This window comes from Pollachius pollachius, assembly GCF_949987615.1.
Source record: "Pollachius pollachius genome assembly, chromosome: 17".
Lineage (NCBI taxonomy): Eukaryota > Metazoa > Chordata > Actinopteri > Gadiformes > Gadidae > Pollachius > Pollachius pollachius.
This window is the reverse complement of record NC_136950.1, coordinates 13,712,481-13,727,594: the sequence shown is the minus strand read 5'-3', so window position 1 is coordinate 13,727,594 and position 15,114 is coordinate 13,712,481.

The window sequence follows — 15,114 nt, the reverse complement described above, 5'->3', positions numbered from 1 at the left end:
GACAGAGAGAGGAACATTGAAATAACAAGCAAGAAATAAAGAAAATGTAAATGAGGCAAGTGAGGAAAACATTGATTTAACAGCTCTTACCATGATTCGAGACGCTCATTCCCTAGCAATCGGAATCAACTAGCGAGAACACACACACACACGCACACGCACATGCACACACACACACACACGTAAGCACACAAACACCAGGTGCATCTGCAGCCCTGCTACAATGATGTATCATCCAGACAGACGCTACGACAAGCCCAGCCGTCGGAGTGTTACGTGGGGGGCTCAGCCAGACGGGGGAGAGAGCATGTGTGTGTGTGTGTGTGTGTGTGTGTGTGTGTGTGTGTGTGTGTGTGTGTGTGTGTGTGTGTGTGTGTGTGTGTGTGCGTGTGTGTGTGTGTGTGTGTGTGCGTGCGTGCGTGTGTGTCTCGGAGGGGGCATTTGAGACAATGAGCGGCCCCCCTGAGAAAGGAAATAACTAGTTTGGCCCCTGGTTTCCTTTTTCAAAGGAGTCAGGGGGGCCGGTTCAATTCAACTGAGGCTTGGGGGGAAGAAAACATGTCTTTGGAGAGAACAGGTAACTCAAATACACTCAGGATAACTCAGGATGCCGATGTTTTGATTCTCTGATACTCCTGTTCTGAAAACCTAGACACTCACCGTGACATAAAAGACAAGGTTACTGTTTAAAGAACCAAGTCCTGGCAGAGTGTTTATACTTCTTCGCCTGAGTGAATGGTTGGATAGGAGTCTCAAGGCAGCGCTAATGCCGGACGGACGGACAGACAACACCTGGGAGCCATGGAGATGAGCAGGAGAGAGCTACATTTAGAGAGAGGCGGTGTGAGAGCAAGAGAGACAGCGTTGGTGAGAGAGGGAGACAGAGTTGGTGAGAGAGAGGGAGACAGAGTTGGTGAGTGAAAGAGACAGAGAGACAGAGACAGACAGAGAGACAGAAAGACAGACAGACAGAGAGTAGCCAGAGCCAAGGCTGTATCAACACAGATCTGCATTCAACCGGATCCCCCCGGTAGCAGCAGTCCCCCGCTACAGTACATAATAAATATAAAACCTGTAAGGTGACAGCTTCTGTGTGCTTTTTATCTGTGTGTGTATGTTTCCATGTTGTATATGTGTGCGCATATTTTTCTGGTAGTGTTTTCTTTATTTTTCAGAGTTTGTGTGTGCTTGCCTGCGTGTGTGTTTGTGTGTACTGTACTTTCCATTGTGGGAAGGCATCTTTGGAAAGGTACCGTGTTAGTGTTGTAACGCTACAGTCTCCACTGCTTCTGTATGCAAAGGAGTGCAATGTGAAAGACCTGCCTCAGGGGATTCTTGGTGAGCGCAAGGAAATGCCATTCCAGGATCCTCGTATTCAGATTACATTAAAAAGCCTTCTTATTGCCAATGGGAAGCATGGTCCTCCTATTCCTGATGCACCATGAGGCTGGATCTGATCACACCCAGCAAAATAATGTGTTTATGCAACTCTCTCTCTCTCTCTCTCTCTCTCTCTCTCTCTCTCCCTCCCTCGAACGTGAGTCATTTTAACCAGAGTTGCAGAAACGCAATTGGGTGTTTCGATGATCACGATAGCAGGCTAAGTGGGTTAAAAATATGTCGGTCATATAAAACCAAACCTAAACTTTTACAGTGCCTGTTGTTGTCCCACACATGACCATGTCTGTGTACCAGACACAGCAAACACACACACACACACACACACACACACACACACACACAGAGTCAAACATAGAAACAATGGTTCACACATGGTTAACCCATGTAGTTCTATTTCAAGCAGAATATCTCTCTGCCTTTAACACACACACACAGACACACACACACACACACACACACACACACACACCTCAGCCCTTGACCTCTACAACCAAAGTGAGCGGGCGATGGATATTATTACGTGCGGAGAACGCACACAGTGCGTGCTGAAGACATTCTGCCGGAGAGGTTGCATTTGAACTATTTTCTCCACATATCACAGGGAAGATCAATGGGTCCCGTGTATCCGACACATTTCAATTTGTTGCGTGGTTCTTCAGAATTCCCCCCCCCCCCCCCCCCCCCCCCGTCGTGACTCTTCACATAGCATTCCGACACACGGCAGCATGGGCCGAGAATTGTGTGAGTGTGTGTGTGTGTGTGTGTGTGTGTGTGTGTGTGTGTGTGTGTGTGTGTGTGTGTGTGTGTGTGTGTGTGTGCATGCCTGGTATTTTGCAGGGGTCCATTAGCCGCCTCGATCAGTTACCAAATACATTCCTCCACCCCAGGGCACGGACATCATCTATACCATGTCATCTCCACTGGTTGTCACCTTGTAGGTGTGTGTGTGTGTGTGTATGTGTATGTGTTTGTGTGTGTGTGTGTGCGTGAGTAAGATACGATATGACTGCATGTGTGCACCTCATGGAAATAGCCGATCAAAGGGGGGAAAAAACACAATGAGATAGAGAGAGACAGACAGAAACTAGGACTGCTAGCAGTCAGGAAAGGTATTCCCACCCCAGTGACTGCCCTACCCCAGTGACCCTAGCCCAAGTCACCCAAACCTTTGCACACTTCTGAAGGGCCTCTCTGTGCCTACATAGGTTTGAGGTCCTGGCACATTGTGAAGTGGAATTGTGGTCGAGTGAATATTGCAAAAGTTTTTTTGGTAGAATTCTTTATTTTATTTACCAAATATCATTTACTCAGACATCTCCATAGAGCATAGCATGTATATGAAATTGTGGGTCACTAAAGCTATATTTCAATACATTGACATTTTAATGTCACTGTACAGCAAAATCTGTCTGACATTATGGGTCCAAGAGGCAAAAATGTTCAGCATATGAATAGGGCCATTAGACCAAGTTTCAGAACTGTTCGGCCCTCTGGGCTGAGCGTGTGAATGTCTCCGGCAGACACAGAGAAAGAGAGAGCCAGAGGTAGACAGAGATAGAGAGAGAGAGACAGCCAGAGAGAGACAGAGAGAAAGAAATTGATACAGAGACAGAGAGAGAGAGAGAGAGAGAGAGAGAGAGAGAGAGAGACAGAGAGAGAGACAGAGAGAGAGCGAGAGAGAGAGAAAAAGACAGATACAGAGACAGAGACAGAGACAGAGACAGAGAGAGAGAAACAAACACAGAGACAGAGAAACAGAAAGAGAAAGACACAGACAGCGAGAGCGAGAGAGGGTCCCAAGCGCAGGTGGGTCACAGAGGAAATGATTCGGTGTTAATCTCTGTGTAATAACTGAATCACACAGAAAACAATGGGGCCCTCGCTGTCTCTTTGTGCGAGCCAAAAGGCCTCGGGCGGCTGCTTAGTCAGTCGGTTGCACGCGTGCTGCGTGCCGGGGTATAGAGTGTGTGTGTGTGTGCCCAGATACATAAATGTGTACGCAGAAACCTAAAAAAAGTTCCCAAAAAAACATTTTTTTACCAAAGGAAAATAAAAAGGTTAAGACAGAGAGAAATAGAGAGAGAGAGAGGCTGTTGGATTATGTTGGAGCTGTTTCGCCCTCGTCCTTTTTAAATTACAAAGACACACACACACACACACACACACACACACACGTACAGAAAAGAACATTCCATTCATTATCGAATCGAATAGGCTCCGCAGGGTGAGGGTGAGAGAGTGAGCGGGACAGAGAGATATATTAAAGAGGGGAGGTATGGTATGAGCATATTGTGTCACATTTCCATATGAGTGAATCACAACCCGCTACTGGGAGCTAGGCACAGCATTGAGTAGTCACACACAAACCCACCACCACAATCTACAACCCTCCCCAGCCAATCTCCCTCTCTCTTCTGAGAGAGAGAGAGAGAGAGAGAGAGAGAGAGAGAGAGAGAGAGAGAGAGAGAGAGAGAGAGAGAGAGATGGAATGTGTGTCAGAGCAGCTGTGACAGGGAGGGGGGGTTACTTACGCCACAAGGTCAGAGTGTGCACCGCTGGTTCAAGGTCGTTTGGTCAGGGGAGGGGAGGCCACGGAGAAGGAGCCCTACATATTGCCATGCATATGCATGGCAATACGCGGTGCATGTCTTTTTTACATTCAAACCAACCATTTCATCAATGGATGCATGTGACGGCACTCTGCGTTTCGGCATTAACTGAACCTCCCCCTCCAGACGACACTTAGTATTTCAAATAACATTGCACAATTTCCTCTGATTAAGTCATCTGATGGATATCACTGTATTTGCAGGTGCTTGCTGATGTATGTAAAGGCAATAGATAGGGGTAAGGTAGCAGAGAGGGTTGTTGCTTCACGGCCATGGGGAAGGTTCTACTCTCAATGTCCACAGCTTACCTGTGGGCATCGTTGAGCACGATGCCAAGTCTGCAGGCCGGCTCCCTGACGACCTCTCTCTGAGTTCACTCTCAGCACTCGCAAAGAACGGCTTGAGGAGTGTGTGTAGTTACATTGGTCCGCACTGCATCGCAAAGGCAAACCGACAAATAAACCAACACCTTCTGTTGGGTCTGCTTGTGAAGCAGAGTCTGGCGACAGGGGAATGGTGAGTAGACAGCGCCTTACTCAGAAAAACCACCGGGGTAGAAGAGAGGGTAACCAGTGACTATAAAACGCTCTTATGGTTAACAAAAGAGAAGCACATAAGAGATGTTTGCCCTAATGTAATTTTCTACCTTTCATGGTCACTGCTGCCAATCGCTTTACTGCCGCCGGCTTTCCAGCTGTCCTGTGTTTACTACGGCACGTTGAAGTACATTTCCAAAGCAGAAGAATGTTAAAAATAATAATAATGAATGCATTAGGTGCTACATTAAACCTAATTCTCCAGCTTACAAAAGGCACGAGCAGTTTTTTTAAAGCGATAGCATAAAGGCTACATTTTCCATTAAATGTAATTTCCGAATGTAGCAAACAGCAACTTTGGCTCTGCTGCGGTAGGTTGGGCGTTTATTATGAAAGGGATAACAGCTAGTTAGCAATTTGAAGAATCAACTCGAAATTGTGGCTTTGTGTATGGAGCTGATATGACCTTTTCTGAGCTGTATGTACCACATTATTTGGGGCCAATTTTGCTTGGCAGCCAAGCAATTGGATACACTTCTGTATCATTAGACACAAAAGAAAAACCAAAAGGCTATCATCGCACTGATATCTGTCATTTGCCCAAGTTGGTTCACTTGATCAATTACAAGTCTTCCTAAGGAAAAACTCAAACAACCTTCAACTCCTAGTAAAGCATTTAATGCCATGATCCGGGCCGGCATGGCAAGACCGCAGCTTTATCCTTAAAGCATTGTTTTCTTATCAGCATTAAGAGTTTCCCCTTCCAATCTACCACACTGCACGACCTTCAGCCTTTCCTCCTTGTTTCTCCCGGGACAGTGTAACAACACGGTACGGTTCAGAAGGAGAAAGAGAAAAGATGTATAGATATCACACACAGCTCTCGAAGATGCTGTCGTTGGTGGATGCCTCTTCACAGAGCCCAAAACCCTATGGCTTTAGAGATGCTTGTCTGGTATTATGTGTTTCTTTCAGAGCAGTCAAGAATCCAGATCGACAGACGGACGGATGGATGGACAGACGGTGGAAAAAGTGGTTTGAAATGAGATCGAGGAAAGCTGGGCGTTGTCTGTGGCGCCCGTCAGTCACACACACACACACACACACACACACACACACACACACACTCACTCACACACACACATACACACACACATGCACAAACACAGGAAACCAAGGGCAAATATATAAGGTAAAACAATAAAAACAATTATATGGAATTTTTCATTTGTACAACAATCAATTATTTATCTGCTCACCTTTTTTCTCATACAATGTGACAGCAGGTTAAATAAGTTAATGGAGGGTCCACACTTCTCTAAAAGAATGTGCCACTTCACGGTTATACAGCGACCTACACCTCATGGACTGCATAACAGTCACATTAGACCCCAGAAATCAATGAGAAATTTGTATTTGATGCGACGAAATGATCAATGAAACACACAAATACTAAATGTTTCATCGCTTGTGGCACCACCTGACTTCGCATGTATCGGATATATATAACTCCATAAAATACATGAACAACGCCTTATAGAAAAATCCATATGAATTACCTTTAGGGTGTTCCCTGTCCTTTTTCTCCTTCACACTGAGCGTGTACAAAGTGAGAAGCTTTCAAGCTTTATTTATTGTGTTCTGCTTTAGAATATAGGCTTATAATATCTTTGCGAAAACTGCAACAAAACACACTGTATATGCCGGCTCACAGTATATATTGGGATTATCCTTGGGGGTAAAAAGCGTACAGGAAACAAAAGAACAAATCGGTCCATTGCGTTTTCCGACTCAAACACCAGCAAGCCCTGTATATACTGAAGCCATGTCTGTCCTTTACCGTCTATACTGCGGTACCACATTAAAGTATTTAACCATCCCCAGACTATGGCCGAGCAGTAGCAGTACTGGTCCAGCAATCTATCTGTGGTCATAGCAACGATACTAATCTCGCTAATGGTTGCCATGGTTCCTCCAACGCCGGACCCCGCAGGCACCCTGTGGTTCAACATGTAGACCACTAACCCTTGCCTCTGGTCACATACATATATATATCATGCACATCACACCAGATTTGCGTCCTTGCGTGCCCTTATATGCATGCATGACTGAATGCACGCCTGCTCGATCATGTGTGCGTATAGTTTTAAGGGTGTCCATGTCCTTGTGTGGGTGATTGTCCATGTGAGTGTGCATGTGTATAATGTGTGTGTGTAAGAGTGTATGTGTATAATGTTTGAGTGTGTGCGTGTGCGTGTGCGTGCGTGCGTGCGTGCGTGCGTGCGTGCGTGCGTGCGTGCCTCGAGTTCACAATGAACCTAGGATTTAGACCAAATATTGTGTGTTGTAAAATAAGAAAACCATGGAATGTACAGAATGCAAACCCGCACCAGAATATTTTGTATGCATCAATGGCACCTTGATCATTTAAGATACAAACGCTCTCAGGCTCTCTGAAATGGTTACAATTATCTCCCAATAAGTGTGTGCGCTGTTTATGTGTTCTGTTTGTGTGTGCTTGCATGCATGAGGTGTTTGCACACGTGCATGCATGCAGTTTTGCGTGCGTGTGTGTAGAGGCCTTGAGGCTGAAGGCTGGGGGATTCGGATAGGAATCTCCACCCTGGAGGACAAGGAGGCATCGCCAGGCTCTCCCGCTGCCTCAGTCGACGTAACATTAGTAGAGCACAGGCAACGGCTACCAGACCTAATCGACACATACGGGAATGGGAATCTCATTTCGTCATTTCACAGCATGGATCAGCTGTGGGCTTGCCCAGGCCTAATGCAAATCCCTAGGTGCCACAGTATGCTTGTGTGTGTGCGTGTGCGTACATGCGTGCGTGTGTGCGTGGCGTGCGTACAGTACATCGTATGTCTATGGATATAGGCCACCTGTGTGTCCTGCACAAAACTATTGACGTAAATTAAAAAATGATGTATTGAAGGGAAAGGGGCTTCGGATGTGGAGGATGATCTCAAATGATCTCCAAACTAGGGTGGTTGCACCACTCTGCCGGTGAAAGACGTAGCAATGATGTAACACTTTGAAATGCCCGACAGGAAATCGGGGAAAACTCCTTCCCGTCTCTCTCTGCTTCCCCTTGTTCTCCTTTCGCTACCGTTTAAGGCCGTTGTTTTGTAAACGCCGGCCCCCTTCCCAAGTGCAGACGCTGATATTTCCTGCCTCTGCGTTCTAAGGCCCTACCCCTGATCTCTGGGGTTTCGTCGTCAGTTCAACACCCCCAAGACGAGGCGGTAAATTTGTGTTAGGCTTTGGGAAACTCACTGAACTGAAAAACATTTTTCAACGTTCAAAGAGGTGAGATCTTTTTCCTGTCTCGTCTCTAAGCAATGCAACACCACCTGTCTGCCCACTATCTGAGTGTGAAAAATCAATGAGCCAATCACACACAGGCCAAACCCAAAGGAACCTTATTGATGGACAACCGCCTTTAAACCAAGAGGCTTGCAGAAATACAGAAAATACGAGATTAGAAGTGACAATGACCTCGGGGAGAAGGTGGTGCCGAATTCGTGATAGCAGAAACTTCCCCGTTTTTCCGGGTGGTTCTTTACATGTTAAAGTGAGAGGCAGACGAGCGAATCTTGAGTTAAATTCCCTGTGTGGCTATAACCAGTAAAGCTTTATCTTCCTGTGTGTAACGCACTTGAGCCTTCCCTGCTCCAGTTTAACAGAGCAGCTTGCGGACTCTGGCCCTCCAGCTACATGAGCTGACCCATAAGGGCCTCGTGAACCCAATTGGCATCAGAACCATTAAAGAGCAAATGTGGATCAAGGACAAAAAAATAAGAACTGGTGTTCCAAGTTTTTTCTGATTTTGGTAAGCATGTCCTTGCTTATGCTCCTTGAATGCCATGTGCTACTTTGATTTGGACAGTTCTTCATGGTGTCACATCAATTATTTTATCCATTATCGCTCACTTTCACTTTTTACTCTCTGAGGAAATATGAAAAGGAACATCTAAGTGGGTTCACAGGCTCAAGATCAGACCGCCCCAATGGTAGAAAAAGTGGCAAAAGGTTATTACCTATTTTTTTTTCGGAATAAATTACATTTCACCCTGCATTCACTTCTCTCCATTTGCTTTGCGGCATTCTCAAGGCCAACACGTCTCTGGCTGGGTAATGGACAAACATTCAGTGATTGTATGTCCTGAAAACAACAAAAAACTGTTGCCTACAAAAGTAGTCTGAGATTTGCAACCATGAATGTTGGTCAAAGGGACTCTAGAGGGATTGCTTGCCGTAAACGGCAAGACTTTGAGTTGGATGTGCAGCAGTGAAAGCCACAGTACTAGCATAGAAATTTGCCTTCCTTATTAAACATAGTATCCAGTATTTATTCTCTCCGAGGTAGAAATAAATATTATTTCATTTTATCTACTCAACAGAGCCACAAAGTCAAATTATTTGTTCACCGCAACATGGGTGATTATTATTGCCATTGTACTGTTTTAAGGTCAATTTATGGTATTATTACCATACGAGTAAACCGCTATGTGCAACAAAAAACAAACCGTTTCATCCCTATGTGTATTTGCGTGTTACTTATGTTGTATGCGTGTGTTGGTTGTGTAGCTGTATCGTCATTCTACCCGGGGCTTATATGATCCAGCCTGTGTCTCTGGTTGTTGTACAAATGTGTGGTCCAGACAGAGGGAGTGAACGTGAAAGAGAGAGTGAGAACGAGAGTGAGACAGAGAGAGAAAGAGAGAAAATGAGAGAGAGAGCCAGAGATATAGAGAGACAGCGACAGAAAGCAAAGAGAGCTCTGTTTAATTCTTAGAATACAAAAAAATCCCTTTATTCTCTGTCTCTTTGGAAAGTCCCAGCAGCACAGATATTCCTTTATTCAAAGATTTAAAGACTTTCACTCAAAACTTCTGGCCCATATCCAAACCAGACGATTGTTACACTAATTGGCCCGAGAAAAGAAAAAGAAACATTCTTTTCTTTGGATAGGTCTTCAACGTCTGGTGAAAAGGCATTTATTTTGTGGGACTATTTTAGGGATAGAAATTCTAACGCTACAGCCACTCAGAAAACACTAGTGTAGCCGTCGCCTCGTTATGATGCATGATTGCCATTGTTAGGCACACATACGTTTTCCAAAGCCACACGCAACGTTTGTTTCATTTGAAGACTTATCAAATCTTTTCATTAAGTGTGCACAGTTAAAAACAGAAATTCAGTGCATTTAGCAGCTGGTTTTTAAAAGCCTCATTGTCCCCGTGTTGCACAGCAACGTGTGGACAGAGCCGCACTGTTTCCTGCCTTTCTTTTCTTCTCATTCCTCTTTTCATTGGTGCTTCTCAGGTGTCCAGGGTGTCGCTGGCCCGCCTCCAGTGAGCAAAGCAGATTGCGCGCCTGATTGGCCAACAGAACAGTATGGGGTACTCATCGCTTTTCATGCTGAGTTCCAGCAGTTCATGACAATAGAAAAAAAAACTAATTGTTCTCTCTTTTTATAGTTCCAGTCGGCCAACTAAAAATAAATTCGAAAAAAACAGAACTGTCGATGGCTCTGTTTTTTGGGCAGGCTTAGAAGCTGCCATGGTGACACAAGCGTAGAACACACAAACACATACACACAAACACACACACACGCCTAACACATATACAAGAACAACACACACAGCACACACATGAACCCAAACGTCATAGGACGTTCAGAAACGGAACACAACAGTACAATATTCCCGAGTTAATTTATATGCGTCCATTAACCCAAGAGTCGCCCGATGAATTATACGTAGCGGATTGTGAGATAAATTCACACATACATACCAACAGGCCACATATGTCCTTGGCGACAAGTGAGGCTTCTTTCTCATCAATTCTAGAGATAAAAGCGGTACAGGTTGTTCGAGAACGTCCGGCTCATACAAGGAGCCATACATTCATGCATCAATTTTAGAGATACAAGTGGCCCAGGGTGTTCGAGAAACTCAGATGCTCAAGGACACAAAACAAGTGTAATTCCCGCACATAGCCACAAGGGATCAGCACCGAGTACACATACGGGTATCCAGGAGGCGGGAGTTCAGCACCATGCTTAGCCAATCAGAGCACATAACTGAGTTCACGCCTGCCCATTATTAAAGTCACAACACATAGCCCAGGGGGCCAGAACGCTCCAGGTAACGCATCCATCAGATTTCCTACTAAGCGTATCTCCACGCGTGCAAATACAATTCCTCTCCTTTAGCTTCATAGATATAATAGCAAACCTATACCAAATAAAGTGAGTTATAAGCGATCCTGACTCGATTACCTTTTCTAAAAGAACACAACAGGAGGCAAACCCCGGAAGACTGATGAGTCAAATTAGGATGCGCTAGGCTTGATGCGCCTTCAAATATACTACTGTAACCCCGTCGTCAATTTCAGAACGAGAGCGAGAGGGAGGAAGTGACATCAGACGATATTTATGAGGTCATTTGATGCGAGCGGGTAGAAACCCTGGCGTCCCCAACCAACCCTCCCGTAGAACAAAAACCAAATAAAATCGTGACATCCCATACGTCCTAATCAAAACCGTACCGCACACCGTATTAGGTTTTGAAGCAGCCAGCAATAGCAACGTCAAACGGACTATGGCATCTCTCCTCTCAGGTAGCCCTATATATCTCTTATATTGAGATGTATGACAGGCCATGATATATAGTTCATTGCCTGTCGCCAGCCAAACAAGATAAAAATAAAATATGCCTCTCAATTGTCTCCTCTGCTATCCTCAAAGGAGACTGTTTACATTGCGCCGCCGCCGCACAACCTCACTGGGCGCCGTCCTATATAGTGCTAAATAAATGAAGGACAGCAGCAACTTTATTTCGGAGTCATGAAAATATATACTCTATGGCCACGGACGCCCCGAGCGGGATCCGGCATAAATAAAACTGTTGCGTCGAAAGCCCCCGTAAGGCTGCCTCGCCCCGATGTGTGGCTAGACAGAGAACCTGCCTCGGTTAACTCTGGGAGTGTGGGGCGCAAATGAATAATGCTGACAGCCGGAGCTAAGGCTACCGAGTGTGGATGGAGCTTTCTTCTGTCAACACGCATTGATAAAAACCTACAGAAAATACATTGGCATAACGCCCCCCCAAGGCAGAAGCATTATTTCAGCCACTCTTTATGAGATGGGCTTGAGGCGCACTCCTTGTTTCGAGCAGACTCCAAGGTAATTCTACAGGTGGCTGTGAATCATGCCTCTCTCTTTTTCTCTCTCCGTCACGCTGTGAACTGTGTATGATGCAGAGGTTCAAGAGTTATCCCTGGGATAGACAACCCACATTTTCCATTAAACCCACACCAGGACTGCCCACCAACTAATGCATTAACTGTCCTCATCTCCTTAATTAAGAGCCAACATAATTAACTGATTAAGTATGTGCGTGAGAGTATGCGTGGGCGCGCGTGTATGTGCTTGTGCGTGTGTGTGCGTGCGTGCGTGCGTGCCAGGAGTGTTAGTGTGAGTGTGAATGTGTGTTTGTGTGTGTGTCCGTGTGTTGTTTGTATGTGTGTGCGTGTGTGTGATCAGAGTGTGGGAGCGCCAGTGTGTGTGTGTGTGCGTGCGTGCGTGCGTGCGTGCGTGCCAGGAGTGTTAGTGTGAGTGTGAATGTGTGTTTGTGTGTGTGTCCGTGTGTTGTTTGTATGTGTGTGCGTGTGTGTGCATGCATGAATACGCATACACCCACCCACCCGACCACACGGGGGCATGCATCTCTTGGACGCGTGACAAACAAGTAAACTAAGGGTTGCCGGAGTGAAGGTGTTGCCGCCAAAGAATCTGCTACAGGAGATTTCCCTCTTGACCGGTCGACTAGAACAATGTTTCTCAAAGGAGGGGAGTAGGTAACCCTTTAGTCGCACTTGAAGGATTTCAGGGGGTAAGACAAATCTGGAGTCCTTTTTGTCTTTCTCATATTGTTATGAGCAAGTGTAAAACAATACACAGTTTGTTGAATCCGAAAGTTAAAGCGGCATTTTGAAGACTTCTGTTTTGTTCTCTTAGGAGAAAATAAAAACGGTACTAGGCTAAACACACAACTTGAGTTGAGGAGAGAGTCTGATTCAGTAGCTTCGCCATACCCTCTCTGGCGGAACAACCACTGCTGTGTGATGGAAAACACGTCACTAACCGGGCGCCGAATGTGCTTTGAATGCATGGTGGGAAAGCCACCGCCACCAAGCTCGAAAATCCATAATAGAGCGAGGGCTTTCATCACAGGGCCAATAGACTCAATCACCATTGTGTTGCCTCATTCAGCGATAGATTGTGACTCCACTGACATTTATTTAAATGAAAAATCTTTAAAGAGCTCCGAGATCGCTACGTTAATGCTTAATAATTTAATAAAAGGTTGTTAACTCTTTCTACGCATTGGCACCGCCCATTCAATGTATAATTAGACCGAAAAATAGTCGTATTCATTTTAACATTTTACCCTTCCTGGCGGTGCTGGGGCACTTGGCTGGAAGAATATCGCAGAGGGGGAATATTCGTCAAAATAGTTTGACAACCACTGGAATATATAACAGCAGGTTGCAGTGGCACAGAGGACGCGGCGCTGAACCTGCCACCGCATCAACACTCTCCCTGCTCCCCTGGTCCGCACCATGTCATTATGCCCAGCCACTCTGCCCCCCATCGTCTCTCTCACTCCAGCTAGCGAAATGTACTGCTGCCTCCCATCCTCCGTGATTACAGAGATGGAGAGAGAGGGAGAGAGACAGAGACAGAGACAGAGAGAGAGAGGGAGACAGAGACAGAGAGAGGGAAAGAGAGGGAGACAGAGACTGAGACTGAGACGGAAAGGGAGAGGGAGAGAGACAGAGACAGAGACAGAAAGGGAGAGGGAGAGGGAGGGAGACAGAGCGAGAGGGGGAGAGAGAGGGAGACAGAGGGAGACAGAGACTGAGACGGAAAGGGAGAGGGAGAGAGACAGAGACAGAAAGGGAGAGGGAGAGGGAGGGAGACAGAGACAGAGACAGAGAGAAAAAAACAGAGAGACAGAGAGAGAGACAGAGATATAGGGAGAGAGACAGAGACATAGAGAGAGAGAGGAAACGTGAGGGAGATCAATTATGCACATGTCGCTTTGTAACCTGTGCAAGCAGATCCCATCTACGAGCAAAGGAAGACATCACAACTCTTAACTTAGCCACGCTTCCGTGATTAAAATCCAGAAGCGACGCACACGCCCACATTAACACGGCTAGCTCCTAGCTTAACTGCAAAGGCCCCTTCTTCAGATTGGACTAACTAGCCCTTCGTAAACATCCCATCATTTCGATGGAAGAGGAGGAGGTGATGCAAACTATGTTGTTAGCAGATAACCAGAGAAATAGATCCTGACATCAATATCCCCCTACTCAGCCCATTGCAACGCAGAGGTGCAAGGAAAAACCACACAAGAAAAATCGCACACAGTGGAAAAACGGACACGAAAAACATAACCACACGCACACACCCACCCACACACACACACACCCACACACTGATTGATAACATCACTTGCCCTCCAACTCCCATGCTAACTGAGACACACACACGCACGCGCACACACGCAAATTGAGGAGGGGAGGGTGGCACACTTAACACACTCGCTCAGACATTCATGAGCCAACGCTTGCCTACACTTTTTTTTTGCACCCGGGGAAATCAGAATGATCTGTGCTGCGGCTCCGGCGTCTCTCTTTGATGCTCAATTAACTCTGGCAGACCTGGCTGGCAGAGCCAATTATTAATTTAGCTTCGTCGAGGCGGCTCGCGCACAGCAGGCAGGCAGGAAGGCAGGCAGGCAGGCAGGCAGGCAGGCAGGCAGGCAGGCAGGCAGTCCACCGTGCCAAGCTTGAGGGAACCCACAGATATATTGTATTTAACGGTTGCCTTGCAGATAGTGAGCTAATGTGGCGCCATTTCACTTCCTAATGTGCGTATTTACGGCCGAGAGCTGGGAATCCCGCCCTCCCCCCACCACCCCTCCCTCCCTCCCTCCCTCTCTCCCTCCCTCCCCCAACTGACTCCTCCCTCCCTCCCTCCCTCCCTCCCTCCCACCGTGCACACCCCTGAAGCGTTGAAGCCTTTTGACATTTGCTTCTTTTTAAAGCACCCCTCTCAGTTTCTGTGTGACCCCCCCCCCCCCCCCCCCCCCCCCCCATCACTCTCATAACCAACATCCTGGCATGGAACCATTTACCTCCTACTCCTCCGACATCCTCCCCTATGCAGGTGCCACTCCATCTGCCACTATGCTCTCTGTCTCTGTCACAAGCATGCTCACTCCTCTCCCTCCCTCCCTCCCTCCCTCCGTCTCCCTCCCTCTCTCCCACTCCATTTACCACTTCCTGTGAATCCCCTTCTCCTTGCACCTGCATCCTTACACTCCCCCCACCCCCCCCACCCCCCACACACACACACACACACACATACACGCCCTTCAACACCAACACACACAGTCAACCCTCTCTCCGTTGCTGTGCAGGAGAGGCGAGGGTGAGAGAGGATGGGAGTGTTGACAGGGAGAGAGAGAGAGTCCCA